General features: G+C 35.5%; 1 protein-coding gene across 1 annotated transcript in view; it reads left to right on the forward strand.

The window, feature by feature from the left end:
• The window catches only part of LOC5565978, a 769,372-nt gene that overhangs the window by 530,338 nt on the left and 220,340 nt on the right, over nucleotides 1–18,694 (forward strand). The window contains exon 4 of the mRNA XM_021850123.1: nucleotides 5,894–6,003. The gene's annotated coding sequence lies outside the window, so the exon portion shown is untranslated. The remainder of the gene's footprint in view (nucleotides 1–5,893; nucleotides 6,004–18,694) is intronic.

The following is an 18,694-nucleotide window of genomic DNA, read 5'->3' on the forward strand; positions in this document are numbered from 1 at the left end:
ATTATGATGAGAATACTAAGAGAATAACAGTTCTGCAAGATTTCTGTTGAGTATCTTGAGAGAACTTGTACAAAAATACTGCAAGGAGTCTGCAAAGAATCCTGAAATCTCAATGTAATCCCGAAAGTATTTTGATGATAACCATGATAGGATTCAATTGAGAATCCTAAGAGTATTCTAACTAGAATCTCAGGTGGATTCTGATGAAAATTTTGAGACATTTTCAAAGGAAATCCTGATAAGATTCTTACGAGAATCCTCAGATAATCCTGATGGGAATCCAGAGAAGATTCTGACGTGGATGTGGAGACGATTGTTATGAGAATCCTTATTTGAATCTTGAGAGTATTCTGATAATTGTCCTGAAAGGATTGTAATGAGAAAATCCTCAGGAGAATCCTAGGCGGATTCTGTTGAAGATTGTAAAAGAATTCTGAGAATTCTGAATGGATTCTTGCTTGAATGTAGAAAGAGTTCGTCCTTTCTTTCTGTTTGAAATTTGCTTTTCTGCTTCTCTTCATGTAAGGATTCTGATTACACACACGATTGATAATCCTTTAAAAAAAGAGTTTTTTTCTACACAAGTTTTTCTCTACAAATGTTTCATATAAGTCGTAGGAAAAGCAAAATGTTTGGACAAGATTTTTTCTGGATATTGTGGGTCATCCATTACGTCCTGATACACCAATTTTAGGATAAATATAAATAAAGTATGGGCAAACAACTTTTTTTCTTCCATGGTTGGTCCATTGGTTCACAAGAACATCATATATTACATTTCAAGAGCATAAAGAGTGCAAGATTTTCTTAACTCTTCTGAATCTTCATCCCATAAACAAATAATCTTAAAAGATTTTAAGAGTTATAGTTTGCGCAAACGACTTGAAGGTGAATTTTCATGTTACATAATATGGCCTTCAGTGAAGTCTTCATAATTTTGTTAGTATTCAACCAGTTTTGATACTTTTACCATCATTTTCTTCATAATTGAATTTATGGAAAGTGGGACAAGAACATCAATTTTGTGTAAAATCAAAACTAGTCCTACTCAAAAGAAGTTTTCTTAAATTTCCCTCATGTTTCTCAATATATCATCTTCATTTGACCATAACTCCATTAATACTCAACCGATTCCAAAACTTTGTCCATGCTCTTGAAGCAATTTTTGTGGTTCTTAATCTGTGTGCACACATTTAAACTCAAATTTGTTTTGACTTAGTCATTCAACGATAATTACATAAAAACATGATTTCTTAGCGAAAATAATCAAAGTTCTTTTAGTGTTTGTTTTGTTTCGCCTGTTCTGACTACGATTTCCACAAATGTAATTTTGTTTTGTTTAAAACAAATTAGAAATTGTTGCTAAGGTCTTTTCAAAGGTTTAACAAATAAGGAAATGACTTTCAGCTCTAGAATTGACGTTTAATTGACTTTTTTTTAAAATATTGGTATTTTTCTATAAAAAAAAAACATGTTTTTGGACAGTTTTTGTTAAATAGCTTAGCCAAAAAAATGTTTGAACTACTCGGGATGTAGTTGATCAGTGGGGAGAAGTTGATCATTCCCGTACTCATGTATAAACTGCCAAGAGAGCTATAATCCCTTTTCAATTATCACAATTGCTGTGATATCGCATAAATTGATAGTTGCTCTTGATGTTTTTAAATTCGGTTCGCCATTCAATATAATATTACCATGGAAAAACAGATTTTTTAAGAAATGTTTTATTAATTGTTGAAGCGCTCTACTCCGAAAATTCGACTATTGCTAACCATTTCATGCATTGAAGATATGTTCTGTGGACCCAGTTTTGAATTTGCATTGAGGATGAAAATTCATTTTCAGAGAATAGAAATGCTTTCTTGCGAGCGAATTGCTAATTTCAGAGAAAATTGCATACCTTAAAGCGTTTTATATGGTGTATTCTGTAATTCACAACATTATATTCGAAAAATGACCGATTTATCAATAAGTTGTAAGATTTTTGGAACTTTATTCAGAATTAGTGACCCCAAATTTAGTAGATAGCACATCACTTTATTTTAGTAAACCTATCGCAATTATTGATCAACTTTACCCCGAAATCAAAAATTCCACTTTTTGATTTCCAAAAAATGTTTTTGTTATCGTAATAACACCCAACCAGTACAGGTTTAAAAAAATATTTGGATGATAATATATACATACGCAAATTATAGAACAGAATCGCAAAAACAGAATTGAAAAAAAAATCAAAATGTCTTTGCAAGCCTTTTAAAGATTTGGGATCGGTTAAGTATTCAATAAGGTATAGACAAACTCAGTTGATTTTTTAGTAAAATAAGTAAAAAATGGAGAAAACTACTTTGATGTTTGAAGCAAACAAATTTAATGTCCATCAATTTCCTTAGAAAATTAGTTTCGGAGAGAATGGTGCTTGAAGTTTTGAAATTGATTTAAAAAGAACAAAGTTAGGTAGACTTCATATTTTACAGCTTGAAAATTCACCTTCAAGCCGCTTGCGCCACTTCTAAATCTTAATATTTTTGGCTCACATTTTGAGGTTGCTTTTTAAATGTGATTTAAATCCAGAAAAGCATATGCTTTTTGTTATTGAGTACATTCGAAAAAAAAGCCGCACCCTAATAAACAATGCCTATAGTATTCTAGGTTCTCCAAATTGATAAAAAGTTCAAATCCTTCAATCTATACAAAATACAACATTTTCTCCTTGAAAATCTGACTCCCAAATCGCTGGGCAGGGCGGGTTACTGATACACCGCAAGAGGATTACAAATCCAGATTCAAGTATTTTCTCTCAGTCCAAAAATTACTCACTTATTTCGGATATCTGTACATTTACGATAACTGAACTAGGTCGGTATAATCCATCCGTTCTGAAAGGGTTAATTAATTGATGAAAGCTCAAGTTAACATCCGTTACGTTCTCCGAAGTAAATAAGATTATCATTCGGTTCCAATCATGATCCCAAAATATCGAATGGCATGAGCAAACCGATGCGTCATTTCCATAACTCGATACAAAACAGAAATTACTCATCCTTCTAATTACATCATCTCCCGAAGCCACAACAAGCTCCTCGAACATCCCGGTTTCAAGTTTCAGCCGAGTCACTTCCCCTTCCACTAAGAGGAACATCCCGTATCGCTGCTTGCCTAATTCAATAAATTTTAATGATTCCGCAGTAACATCTTCCCCTTCCTCACCGCGCCAAGAAACATCAATTCATCTCTTCGGCAACACTTTTGACGAGAAACCCGGCGAGAAGCTTTGTTTGCATCATCACCCAAGGCAGTAACGGCGAGAAAAAGCACACTTTTTTGCGAGTTACTGACGGAGAGCATAAAAACATCTTTGCGCGCTCCGCCGTCTAATAATTAGATAATGGCGTGATAATCGTGGGCGGAAGACCTTGAAGTGGAATTTGTGCTAGGAACTTCGACCCCGCTGGCTGTTACTCTTCCACTAGATTGTCATTCAGTTAGCCGAGAGCGGTCACGATTCGATGAAGATGATTCCGGTCAGAGTAATTTATGTTCTGGAAGTCGGCGTGGCGAGCGTGAATGAGAACGGCAAGTGGAACTCTACGAATGATTCGCCGGCACGCCAAGTGATGATCACTCTGCGTTATTGTTTTGTGGTGGTGCGAATTGTAGTATTATTTTTTTCTGTGTCAGTCAATGTTTGATGGGTCATGGAGGAAACCTTATTACGATAATTATTATTAGGAGCGATAGTGGATTGAACGATTGGAGTAGTAATTAGGAAGCTGGAAAGGAACTATGAAATGTTTACACACTTGTTACCTAAATGTTTAGAATCAATTGAAAACTTTCTTCAATGTACGACTGTCATGTTGATGATTGAGATTATGGCTTTCAGTCTTCATTTCGTTCATTTATTTAGTTAACATTTAAACAGATAACACTGAATCAACAATTTCACGCCACAATACTCAGTTCGTGGCCTCATCTCTCCATCCTCGGTTCTGCCCCACGCTCGCCAAATCGATACGCACTTGATCCGCCCACCTAGCTCGCTGCGCTCCACGCCTTCTTGTACCAACCGGATCCGAAGCGAACACCATCTTTGCAGGGTTGCTATCCAGCATTCTTGCAACATGTCCTGCCCATCGTATCCTTCCCGCTTTGGCCACCTTCTGGGTACTGGGTTCGCCGTAGAGTTGGGCGCTTTCCTGCACACCGCCAAAGATCGTCCTAAGCACCCGACGTTTGAAGACTCCAAGTGCTTGCAAGTCCTCTTCGAGCATCGTCCACGTTTCATGCCCGTAGAGGACTACCGGCCTTATGAGCGTTTTTGTACATGGCACATTTGGTGCGGGTGTGAATTGTTTTTGACCGCAGTTTCTTGTGGAGCCCATAGTCGGCCCGACTTTTACTGATGATTCGCCTCCGTATTTCACGAACTCGTCGACCGCCTCGAATGTATCCCCATCTATCGTAACACTGGGGATTTTTTTTTATTATCGTACAAATTGGTCCGAAGGGTCTCAGATTTTCATGAAACTTTTTCCACAGGCAGGGCTCATGGACATATGAATAAAAAAAAATTGAGAAAAATTCAGGGTCGCCTATTTTTCCGGAAAACTCATGTGGAAATTTTTTGTTTTCCCTTGACACTACTTACTTTGGAAAATCATAACTTATGAACGAAGCATCGTAGAAACAAAGTTTTTATATGAAAATTTAAGCAAATTTTCTCAAAAATCCAAAAAAAATATGAACTGGAAAAAGTTTTCCACAAAATTTTCCACCGTTGGGAAAATTCGTAAAGAAAAGCCGGAAAAACTATGCCCGAACTCGTGGAAAATTTTCAAAAAAATATTTTCGAGAAGGTAATTTTTTAAGCTTTAATCACTGAAATTTTTGGAATGCACTTTTTTTTCGTTTTTGAGTTATGGCCAATTTTGTGAAAAATGTCCAGATGTGCCATATAAGACTTTTCTTTGAAAAATCATAACTCAAGAACGAAACATTGTAGAAAGAAAGTTTTTATATGAAAATTTAAGCAAATTTTCTCAGAAATCCAAAAAAAATATGAACTGGAAAAAGTTTTCTACATAATTTTCCACCGTTAGGAAAATTCATAAAGAAAGGCTAGAAAATCTATGCCCGAACTCGCGGAAAATTTTTATTAAAATATATTTGAGAAAGAAACTTTATAAACTTCAATTCTAGAGCCTTCCGGTTCCGTTTCCAGTGTTACAAATAAGTTCAATAAATTTGCCAGAAAATGAACCAATTAACGAAGGTTCTCATTTTGACTACCTTGTTTCGTAACATTCTCCTCTTTTAGTACTTCAGAGTTCAAGTGTTCAATCGCCACGATACGTTTACGTTTAATTACGTCGAGATGCTTCCTGAAATTCTTCAACCAGTTCACTGTCCACTGCCCCATCAGAGGAGAAGCAACGTCGCTTGATTGGAAAATTAGCCACGTAATCCATCTTAATCCCCTCTCGTCTGACACAGTTCATCGATGTCATGCAATCCTCCTCTTCAGTCTCCACCTTCGTCGTCGTCGTCGTCATCGCTAACGTTTTGGCGCGGATCGCAATCGTGATCGAAACGTTAATGTTGATTAGAGCGATGATGACCATAGAACCTAGAAGCTCCACCAGTTGATTGGACTGATGATTGGGGGGTCACTTGGGGTCGCGACGAGGCAGCATAGAAAAACTTTTCGTGTACACTGTGCGCTCGAGCAGTCGTGCCAAATCGAACATCGGATTAATTTCATCATCAATTTGTTTGGTCGATGTTGTTGATTTTTTCTTTCTTGGAGCTGATAATTGAATCAACTCCGGCTTTGGTGGTCAGGAAGTAAGCGACTAACGAGCGTTTTCCTCTGTTTCTATCTCTCTATTTGCAGGGTTGCATATTTGCAGGTGTAATCGGACAGAAGTTGGCTGAGCTGAGCAGAGACCTTCGGTAATTACGATGATTGGGATCGATTACCCGGCGAAAGCTTAAGAGATGATGGTAAGTGTGTGTTAAATGTGGTTTTCCAATTGCCGTTAGACTTGGTGGTTCGGGAAGGAATAATTGAGATGATGGAGGTTTGATGGGGACGCGAAAATTATCGGGGAAGTTGGCCGAGCTTTAGGATGTGGATATTAGGGGGGTATCTCTCTTGATGTAATTTGCATCGAAATTAGTGTGGAAATGTGGCAATCGGAAGCGAATGAAAGTGGACCGGCGATGGTAGAGGAGTGAAATTGAATTATTACCGTGGTAGCAGATAATGATAGAAGAAATAGGCAGGGCAAACGATGTAGTTAATACATTTGGGTGAATAACATTAGAAGTTTAGCTTCCCGACCAATGGATTACAACAAAATTGGAGCACAATTATACCAAAGTTATTTACAAACAACAAATTTTATCAACTACCGAAAGCTAAACATTACATCTATTTTGCTATTGGATTAAATGGACAAATTGATGTGAAGTTTTGCGAAAAAGTTACACGTCTTCTCAGTGAGAATCGAACTCACGACTCCCTGATCTCTAGTTAGGGCGCGTTACCCCTTCGCCATGAGAGGACTCATGAACGCAGAGGTTAACCTGAATTTGATTTCAGCTCAATAATCACGTGGTCCTTTTTCGCAAAGTGCCCCTCTTTCGGAAGAATTAGATGCCCATCCAAACACAACGCTTTCTATATAAATCCAATGTCCAATTTTGTTCAATTTTTGTTAGAATCACTCACACAATTAAAACAAAATCATTTTATTAACAAAGGCTGTTTCAAATTTGTTTCATTTAAAACATGATTAAAACACAATTTGTTATACAAAGTTGAAATAAATTGCTTATAACAAATTGTGTTATAATTCAGTTACGAAAAAAACGAAATTACTTATATATTTTTTTAATCATAATGAGTAACATTTTTGTTTAAATTATAACATATTTTGTTTCAATTTTCTTTAGTGTGGAAGAAATTTTGATCCATTTTTTGTTATTTTAACTGCCAACCAGCCAAAATTTTAACATATTTTGTTAGAAAAAAAAAACGCGCTCACTGAGTAACAAATTCTGTTACAACTCTGTTGTAATCCACTGATCGGGTTCCATTCCGTGAAATATTCAGAGACAGAAACTTGAGTTTTATCTTCGCTCCTCGAAAAAAAAAAAAAATTACACAATGTATTGTAATTTTCATGGGAGTACGATATTTTGTCAAGAATGAGATAGTAAGTAAAAAACACGTTCACTTTTTTATCTTATTTGCATAACGTCCCCATTGGGATAGAGCCTGAATCTCAGCTTGGTGTGATACGAACACTTCCACAATTATTAGCTGAAGAGTTTGCTTGCCACAATAGTAATTTTTGCATTTGTATGTGTGGTAGGTACGATGAAACTCTTTGCCCAACAAAGCCAAGGAAATTTATGTTGCGAAAAGATCCTAGACTGACCTGAAATTGAACCCAGACACCTTCAGCGTGGCTTTGTTTTGTAGCCGTGCATGTAAAGGTTAAGGAAGTAAAAGACTTTCATGCTGGAAACATTTATTTGAAAGAGCCTTTGAAAAATCTTGGTGGAACCTGAAGAAATAATTGGACTAGTTTTTCCCCAAATTTGTGCATGATTAACTATATTTCTTTTTTTTTTCAAAAAATAGTTGAAAAAATCTTAAAAGCAATTTTGCTGGACTTCCGGGAGAAATTCCTAGAAGAATCCATGAAAGGACGTTCCAAAAGTATTCCGAAAAATCCCTTAAGAAATTTAAAAAGAAGCTGAAAAAAACAGGAAAATGTATAATTGTCAAAAAAAAATGAATGGAAGACTCTTGTAAGCATTAGCGAAAATATTACTATGAGAGTGCTGAAACTAAACTACTAAACTATGCACTAAATTGCAGGAGAAATTTTTCGAAGAACCGCTCTAGGCATCCCCAAAGAAACATACTGAAGTACTCATTTAAGCTTTCTAATGAATTAAGAAAAAGTTAAACATTATGCATTAACGGTCAAAAATGACCCATGATATTGAAACGCTCTCAATATAAAATGTTTGAACCAATTTTCGTTCTTTCAACTTTATATGAAAGATATGAAACCCTTAAATGGAGCTGTGAACATTTCTTATGAGGATTGCCATTCTGGACACAAGTGTATTACGGCATCTGGAACCTGTTTCAGAGGGAACTTGTGAATATCCTATTCTAAAGTTCATACGCATGTATGGTAAGACGATTCAAATTTCATGATTTTTCATTTCGATTCACAAGAATATCAAGAGGACCAATAATTAAATTTGGTAGAATTCGGTTGAAATATTCCGGATCAGGTTCCGGTAGGGTATGATGTGGACATTTCCAGGTTATCATATAGTTGCATATGTGACAGCTTACAAGTCGTGATTTTCCACCATGCCAAAAATCAAACATAAAATTCTTCTTCTTATTTCAGAGATTTCTCAAAAAAAACTTCTTCAGGAAAGGATTTCTAGGAGGAATTCTCATTATTTTTGACAAAATCCCTGGAACAACTTATGGATAAATCTCTGTTGGAATTTCTGAAAGAAGTCTTGGAGGCAACCCTAAAGGATTTTTCGGAGGCCCATAACGAATCTCTGGAGAAATTTCATGTGGAATCCTTGGAGGATCCTGAAAAATCATTTAAATGTTTTTGTAGCATATTTCCTGGAGGTATACCTGGGAGAGTTTCTGAAGAATATTCTTGGTGGATACCTATATGAATTCATGAAGCTATTTCTTGTAGAATCCCTAGATAAATTTCTTATGAATTCTTCAGAAGAATTCCTGAGAGAATTCCTAGCTAGAGCAACCCCTGGAGAAAAAAGCAAGAAGAAATCCTATAGGAATCTCGAGAGGACTACCGGAGGAATTTCTGGAGAAATATCTGAAGTGACTCTTGAAGAAATTGTCGTAGTGTAACACGAAGAAAGCCTGTAAAAGTCCTTGTAGAGGCTTTCCCAGAGGTCTCTTAGAGGAGTTTCTGGAAGAATCGTTGGAGAAACCTCTTGAGAACTCTTTGAAGCCAAGATCCTTGATAAATCCTTGGAGAAATTTCTGGCGAAATTCTAGTGAAGATTTTAATGGAGGGATGCAAACATTCCTGGAAAAATCCTTGGCGGAAACCCTAGGGATAGGAACTCCTTACAAACTTCCTGAACGAATTGCTCAAGGTATTTCTGGAGCCCTATCGGAACCGGTCTATAAGATCTTGATGCAAACAAAAGTTCTTTATGGAGAAATCTCTGGCTAGACCGCTAGTGAAATTCCCGGAGAAATTGCTGTAGGGATTACGGTGGAGATTTTTGTAGAGGAATATCTAGTGAAATCCCCGGAGAAAACTACGAATGAATTCGTAGAGAAACTCTGGAGATGTATCGAGAAGAATTTTTGAGGATATCTCTGGAGGATTTCCTACAATTAAAGGGACCTCTGCTGAAATCTTGTAATAAATAGTTAGGATGTCACCAGCTGATAGTAAAATTTCAGAAATTGGCCTCGATACACTCCTGGTAGGAACTCATGAATAAATTCCCAGAGGTGTTTTTAAAAGTTACACACTCAATTCTCGGTGAAAATCACATGACAAAAAGCTCCGAGAAGAATCTTTGATGGAGTTTGAGTACGAAACAGTGAATGATTCTTTGTACGACTTCTTAAACAGTTTCATAAAATAATCTGCTAAGAAGAGTATTGCGTATTTCATAAAAAAATGTTTGAAGAATTTCCACATTCATGACATTTTTGAAAATACTTAAGTGTTACCTAGCAGGAATATAAATAATCATTTTTGGCTTGCAGTGTTATAAAGGGCTCACGAATTTATTGTCTTGCCTCCAACGTTTCGATCCCAATTTGAATCTTCTTCAGGGGGATTGGGATCGAAACTTTGGAGCCACGAAGATAAATTTATGAGCACTTTTTAAGACCGCAAGCCAAAATTGATTTTTCAATAGCATAAACCCAGTCGAATATCATTAGATAGCAGGGATATACGTGGAAATTCCTTCGAAGAAATTTAAACAGAAATCCAAGAATAAATTTGCAGGATCACTTGAGAGGTTTTTAAAGGAATTCTCGAAGAATTTGTTTGACTTTTTTTTAAATATCATTGCAAGAACGTATGGGTTTATTCTATGAGTAATTTTCGAAATGGGTGTTGGATAAATCCAAAGATTGTGGTATTTTTTAAAGTTATTCTCAATGATATTTTCAGAATTATCAAGAGAAATACCTAGATAAATTCCAGGAATGAAACAAAATTGCTTTTCATAAGCAAGCTGGGGGAATCTGTTGAATAAATCGTAAAGTGATACTTGTAAAAAAAATCTTCAAGAATTCCATAACGAATTTCTGAAAGAATTTCTTCGAAGAACAAATAGATAGTTTTAAGATATATCTGAAAAGCAATAAGTGAAGCTGTTGGAATCTGTAAAAAATTTAAGAAGATCCTTAACAAGAACAAGAAAGCCTTCAGTAATTTAAAAAACAAAAATTACTGAACAATTCCTAGGATGAACATCTGGAGGAAATTTTTGAGGAATTTCTAGAGGAGTCCTAGTGGTAAATTCATAGAAAAATGGTAGAGGATTCACTGAGAAAAGTATGTTTAAAAACATATGAAATCAATTCCTGTTGGAATCTCAAGAATCATTTCGGAATCAGTTCCTAGCAATAAATGTAGATGAATTGCTAAAAAGATTTCTGAATAAATTTTCAAAGAAAACTGTGCCCAATACTATTTAAGGAAGAATCCGTGGAGCAACCCATAGAAAAATTGTTTTTTTGCCTTATGTTGTTTAATATTTTGAACGGCTTTGCTACAATTTGTAATTCCATAAACACATTAAATTCAATCAATCAAAATCAAATCAAATTATAGAAGGAAATTGTAAGTTATTCAAAATGGTTAGCTTAGTGAAGCTTGCCAATTTTTATCCAAAAAATCATGAGTTCGAAAATAAATCAATAAATATATGAGCTTTTTTTCGAAGATATGAAAATTCGTGGATTTTCTAATACAGTCAGCTCTCTATAACTCGATTTTGAAGGGACCATCGAGGTAGCGAGTTATAGAACACCAAACCAATGCAAATGTGATCCGAAGATCCATGGTTATCTTACTCGATATCAAGATATCAAATATCGAGTAAGGGAAACTTGACTGTAGCTTGGAATATGTACAAATATGAACCGATAGATGAAATAATTGTTTTTTTCTTACTTGAAATGTCTTTTGAAGTTTGATTTGATATTTTCACAGATTTAAATTGGTATATGAGCAAGACTTTGGAAGAATCTAGTTTTTGAGCAAAGTAAAGAATTCAGAAAAAAAATTTCTGCTAGTATGATTATACGCCTTTTACATATTAGAAGGATTAACATTCAGTAATAATTTTAATTTTCAAATGACAATTTGAAGACCACTTGTTCAATTTATTTAAAACAAATTCTTAAGTTTATGAGTTTGGTTGGACTTATAATCTAGGGTGGGACAGCCCATTACCCCTCAATTGCAAAAATGGAATATATCTCCTAATTTTTCCAAAATATCATCTTATAATATATTATATGGTCGGCGTTAAGTCAGAGTGAACCAAGTGACATTTTTCATTTTCTAGGGCTTAAAGTCTAACGCTTTGTAATTTTTTAACTGGTTAATATTTTGATTAAATATGTCTACACATCTTTGTGTTACTTTCAAAGAATATACAGTTAACTCTCCCCTACTCCATATTGAAGGGACCATCAAGTTAGGGAGGCAACGAGTTACAGAACAAAAAACCAGTGCAACTGCGATCCAAGGAACCATCGAGGTAGCCATGAAAACCAACATTTACTATGGTTCTCTAACGCGATATCGAGGTACGGAATATCGAGTAAGGAAGAGTTAACTGTGGTGTGAAGTGAAAATCACAAAAAATCACAATCCAAACCTCTGATAGAACGATTTTTTGATGGACTTTGGGTACTTGGTCCACTCTGATTGAACTAAAGACTACCGCTCAGTGAGTTGGTTCACTCTGACTGAACAATTTCTTGGAAAATAACAATCATTTAATACTTGCATAGTAAAACTGCACACCTCTAAGATAAACAGATTATCAAGACCATTGGACACCATTATAGTAATTTCTTCAATAATCCATTTCGTCAGTATCGAAATCAATGGCCTTACGATACCTTGAAAATTAAGGATTTGCAGGGGGTCAGGGCATTGAAGACCAGATATATTCAAATATGCGTTCAGTCAGATTGGACCAAGTGAAAATCTTGAGAACTGACCAAAATATACTGGACCAATAAGCGGATTCTAAGGCATTTCATACATACACCATAGAACTACCATAAACTTATATCGGACTCTAAAATTGACTCAAAAAATGCTATAATCTATCAGTTTATTGCTTTTCAACACTTGGTCCGCTCTGATTGCACAGCAGAAATTGTTGCAATTTGCAATTGTAATCTACGGCTCCATCCCATTACCCCGAACGCCATTACCCCGAAAGCCACTACCCCGAACGCCACTACCTCGAACGCCACTACCCCGAATGAGCCATTACCCCGAATAGTATGAGATACAACCCACCCAAGTAACCACTGGCCCGGTTATTCGCCTTTTTGGGCTTATAGGGCTGGTATACAGCTGATATGGGGCATGTCAGCTCTCTAATAGCCCTATATTAGCACGGAGGGCGAATTAAAGTACTAGTTGGTTACTTGGGCAGTATTTCGTATTGTGGGCAGAAATGTTGACCATACTGTTAAAAAAAAAAAATACTGACCATAGATGTATGCGTCTCTTATGTTAACCGGTAATTAGTAGTGCGTAAAATTCTTCGGATATATGATGAACATTTTGCCCTTCTTTTATATTCCAGCTATTCTTTCGAAATATTTTGCTGGCAACTATCTTCTTCGGACCTGTTTCTCAGCTCAGTGGGCACTTTCACAGTTCTAGGGTTCAGTCACAAATTTCATTACGCCAAAAATTGCCATTTTTGATACCCACCCTCTCGTTACAATTTTTGTATGGAAATTCTACAAATTTTGTATGAGGTGTAACATTTCGAGGACCACCAAAACAAATGTGAAATTTGTTTGCCTCCTACAGCGTTATGAAATTTGTTAATAGGCTTTTAATAAAACAAGCCTTCTATTGACTGAGAGCTTTCGTAGTCAATATTCTTAACATGTGTCTCTATGCCCAGAGATGTCAAGGAACATTTCAATGCAATAAGATCCGCCACCGGAGGATTTCGAACACATACCTTCAATATGGTCTTGCTGAACAGTAGCGTGCTCACCGGTGTTTAGACTTTTCGGTGGTGTTCAAATTTCAAAAATTGTCCTCTTTTATGAATAAAGGTTGTCTGATAGCACCACATTGTTACAGTTATTATTCACGTCATAGCTGCAAGCATTCCACCACAAATTTGCCCTTCTTTCTAAAATAGGCTGTTTTTCTAAGTTGAATGAGCTAGTCATTAGTATTTTCATATGGAACGGCTTTTTTAGAGCAGGGTATCCTTAAAGCATTTATTGAAGTTACTCCTGCTTGCTTTTGCTTCAGAGAACATCACATGCTGCGATAATATCAGGGTAATCTTCTATTACAATCGTTAACGAAACAAAATATTTTAAAAGATCCTAATTCTAGTAGATCGAGATTTAAAATAAATTGAGTGAAAGAAAAGGATATCAGCGAGGCTTTATTACAGGGTGATTACTATTTCTTGTCAGTAAAATATAAGGGTATGCGATATGGATTTTTTACATGTCGATACGAAACGAAACGATACGCGGAATATCTTGCGCTGATAATGACGAAACGAAACGAAATTTAAAAATGTTTCGTGTAACTCGATACGAAATCAAATATCTCACGGAATTTTTCGAAACGAAACGAAATTTTTGAATTTGTTTCGCGGAATACACGTTTAAGTTTTTTTTTTCTTGTCAAAAGCTGGAAATTTGACAATAGGCATAAACACGTCTTTTTAAATCCTCTACCATATGGAAACCTTAGCGTTGCTCAGCGGAATCCTTACATGTTTTGGTAAAACTTTTTTCTGTTTGTTTGAAATTTTCTTAATAACTTTATAAGGTTTCATCTCAACATATCTGACACTCACACAAGGCAATGAGTGGATTTAATTTAAATGTAGCAACTAAGAAGTGGGTCGAAAAGCAGTTACACACATTTAAAACAATCTCAAAAATATTGAGGAGTCCAAAATTAATTTGATTTTTAAAAACGCCTTAAAAAATTTTTAATCATGTGGATATGCTAATATATACCATAAAACATGGAATAATGATATTCATTTTTTTTGCTGTACTTTATGCTTTGTGGCTTGAATGAATGTGATTGGGGACACAAGTCGATAAGTGATCATGAACACTAAACTGAGAAGCAGACTCTTTCCCAGTTGGAACACAACGCAAGAAAGAAGAAGAAAAATAAGTAGAACAGACGAATCACTGGAATATTTACTTTAGTATTTGCTGAAGTATTGAAATAAATTAAATTTTAAAAAATCCATCAACACATACCTAAGAAATCAATCAAGATAACTTAAAAAAAAACTGCAAAAGTAATAAACTCCAAGAGATATTGCGACAGCAACTTAACCAGGATTGCCTGTTAGGGTAATTTAGAAGTTCCTAATAAATTTTCTGGAAAAGCCTTGCATACACTGTGAATTAATTCTTGGAGGGATCAAATCTGGATGAATGCAAACTTTTAGAGTAAACCTTGTAGAAAATACTGAAGGTATTTCTATTATTTTGTAGAGCAAATACTGGATAAATGATCCTATTCCAAAATCTGTGAAGGAATTTCTGGAAGAAATAAGGATTGTTGATATTATCTCATTTTCAGATTCTTTGTTTAAAACTGACTACAAAATCACATTTGCACTGAATTTTGAACCTCGAGAGTATTTTAAAAAATATTTGAAAATTTCGAAAAAAAAAAGTTTTGAACCTGGACTACATAGCATAGAGGAACCGCAAATAAGATTGACAAGTGACCATGTCCGTTCAGACAATCCGTCTTTCAATGAGCTAAATTTAATGTTTGGCTTATTTTTTTTTTCTCGAGATCTAGATGTGCGAAAATTGAAAAAAAAAATTGTTGCGCTTTTCTATTGTGAAATACCCTAGGTACCGTAAATTAGGGTGAAATTGATCGGTATGGTGAAATTGATCACCATGTCGCATAAGTTTATTTCTTAGTAGTAGAGCTCCGATATTACTAGCAATTGTAGTAAATTAACGTTGTTTGTCTTAACAATGGTCGAAATGTGTGTTATGAAGTTTTTGGGGTTAAAGAATGGCTATTTCTATGAAAATATTGTAAAAATGCAAAATAATGTTATGTGTGGTATTGACAAACCTCCATAAACTTCTAGTTTTAACAAGAATTTGAGCATGGTGTCAGCCTGAAAGTTTTTGAGGGTACTTAAAATATATCCCCAAAAAAGATTTTATCGTCAAAATTCGTACCAATTCACTCATTTAGTTAAAATAATAGAATTTCTGTTGATTAGTATGAAGTTCCCTTGGAAATTGCCTACATTTAGGCGTTTTACGCGATGCTCATTAAATTTTATTATTTATGATCTCCTCTTAATACTGTATTGTTAAGAATTTGGTAAGCATATTCGGATTCAGGGAGCCAAAATTAAGTAAGTGGAGTTGTTTTCAAAACTAACAATAATCGTATTGATAAGAGATCAGTTTCACCCCGAAATGGGAACCCCCATTTTTTTATTTAAGAGATAATGTTTAGCACCAAACTTACGTTTGTTAGAAAATTTCGTTACATGAGTCGATACTTGTTTTCCCGTACTCAGTTGTTTGGCATTGACAACATTATAGAAAACAGATCAGAAAAACGGTGAAAAATGATCAATTTCACCCGAAATTACGGTACCCCACCAAACTTGAATCTAAATCCGGAACCAATTTTGATGGTGCTTGCAATGCATGAATCAAATTTATAACTGATTTGTGATTTTTACTAAAACAAATCATCAAAATCTATCAAAAGATGGCGAAACTAGAGATTTTTGAAACTTGATGTCGGTATTGAAAAGGTTAAGACCTTTGCCTTGCGGCATTTGGCTTCCAATACTTGTAATGATATATTATCAATATTCGCATTTTTTTTTTTTTGATTGGGGGTCGTGAGGAAATTATGTCACGTTATAGGAGGAGAGAGGAGTTGGTGGTGTGGTACAGCGTGGTATGCATCTTCCTTGTTTAAGGTGAATATAAATCGAAGACATATCTCATAATTTCAAGAGCACAAATCTAACGAACCCGACAGCGGTTCAAGCTGAACACTTGATCGATTGGCCATCGAGTAACCAATCGATAGATTTTTCAGCTTGAATGGACGTCTGGTTCTTTAGATTTGTGCTCTTGAAGATTTGAGGTGTGGCTTTGGAGCACCCAAATCAACACGATTTTTTACGGCGACAGCGACAAACAATCTCTGCGATTTCGCTGCTACATGTAAAGTTTTATGACACAACAACGAAATCGCAGAGAGCCTTAACTCATTGATGCGTGCTATTAGTTTTCTCTTCTATTCTCCCGCTGTTCTTATGCAGAGTTAAAAGTGACGTCATAGCGGGAAAGCAAGAGAGAGAACTAATGCGCATCAATAATCTGCACCACCTGAGCAAATCCAGAACATCTCACGCTCCGCAGCTTTATTTTGACATTTGTATACAAACAATTTTTGCCATATATTAACGTATTTGCTCAAAAGGACACGCGATGTTCCCCGGAGGAAACCGTGGTTTTGCTCTCTTCATACTTATGGAAGATAACATCGCGGTAGTTCATCAAACGCAGTTGTTCCTTTCCTGGGCTATTCGCCGCGAGGAATGTAGGGCAAATGGGCGTTTTTGGAAATTTTACAACTGCAGTGCAGTTTATCCTATCCTGCGGACCAGTCAATACTACAGTCATCCCACAGTTATGGATAGCACACAGATATGGATCAAAGTTGGATTAAACGGAGAATATCTCATCAAATAGAGTAGCAATTACGCAGAACCCATTTTACCTACGCGAACCATAAATCTATACAGTATCGCAATCAACAATAATATGCTTAAACACATTTGTTCCATTCGTAGGAAATAAAATGGCATACATATGCCTAGAAGCGTCGTTTCATATTTGTGGGGCATTGGAACCCATACCACAGTTATGAATCTAAGATAAGACGATTCCTAAAGAAACGTCAAAACGTATGCTTACACTAGCACACCATTCGTTTGCCTCGCAGATAATTTGCTGTTATAGTGTTCTGATCCATGATATGAGTCGATTTGATCCGTAATACGGACCCATTTTTGACTGTAGCTGCTAGGAGTAGAAGGAGTAGAAGTGAACGCTTAGCTTTTTTTTGTTCGAAATTAAACACGAATTTCGCGAAATTCCGTTTTATTCCGTTTGTTTTCAATTTTCCGTGGAAATATTTTAACAATTTGGCGAAACGAAACGAAATAGCAAAATACAAATTTCGCCAATGCGAGTTCCGTGGAATTCCGCGGAATTTCGTTTCGAAGCGTATTTGACGGAATCATTCGGTATTTCGCATACCCTTAGTAAAATAAGTAATCATAGAAAAAAGATGGTTGTATGAATTTTAGTTACCAGTGCAGATCCAGTTTTGTACATCTATAACATTTGTTTTCACAGTACATAGATAATTTATTTATTTTTTTACCTTAATATCCAGCCACATGCGTTGTTTCAGAAGCATTACAGTTAACACGCACGTTATTCAGAAGCATATATATTAACCAAAATAGACTTATTTTTTGCGCTAAAATTTTCCAAAATCAGTCTTTTGCTATTCCCTAGTAAGTTTGAAAGATTGTGGTAACATACTGTTTTAATCAGGCAAATTTTTCAGCGAAGTTTAATCAAAAATACAAATTTGTGGAAAACGTGCGAGCCAGGTGTAATGCCTTTAAAACAACATATATGACTAAAAACTAAGGTAAATGAAAAAAAGATTTAATCTTTACTTTGTCAAAACAAACTTTATAGATGTACAAAACAGGATGTACACTGGAAATTAAAATTTATACATACATCTTTTATCTGCGATCAGTTACATTACTGACAGGAATTAGTAATCACCCTGTACATCCTAATTTTGTGCATCCTTTTCATAACAAATTCACCCTTCTTTTCGAAATAGGCTGTTCATCAGAGCATTACAGTGTGGCTGTGTGAATCTTATTAAAATTAGAGGACAAATCCAATCGTATTTAAAATAATATTTGCTGAAAATCGAGCTCCTTTTTTATCTTATAATACTTATAAAATACATTGTTATGTCAAACTTGTGTAATACTCATAAGAAATCGTACAATTATCTCCATATCTTCTAATTAGAATTAGTCTTCAAATGTTATGCATTAATGGTAATGGCGTTCGGGCTAGTCACCCATTCGGGGTAGTGGCGTTCGGGGGAATGACCCATTCGGGGTAATGGCTTTCGGGGTAATGGCGTTCGGGGTAGTGTCATAGAGTCGTAATCTACTGGTGGGGAAGGATTCTAATAAATTGGTTAGATAAATTTAAGTAGGTACGACTCCTGCTAGATAAAAAAATCGCTTCCAAAATCATATAAATCATATATACGGCGCT

The sequence above is a fragment of the Aedes aegypti genome, chromosome 3, assembly GCF_002204515.2.
Source record: "Aedes aegypti strain LVP_AGWG chromosome 3, AaegL5.0 Primary Assembly, whole genome shotgun sequence".
NCBI classification, from domain to species: domain Eukaryota; kingdom Metazoa; phylum Arthropoda; class Insecta; order Diptera; family Culicidae; genus Aedes; species Aedes aegypti.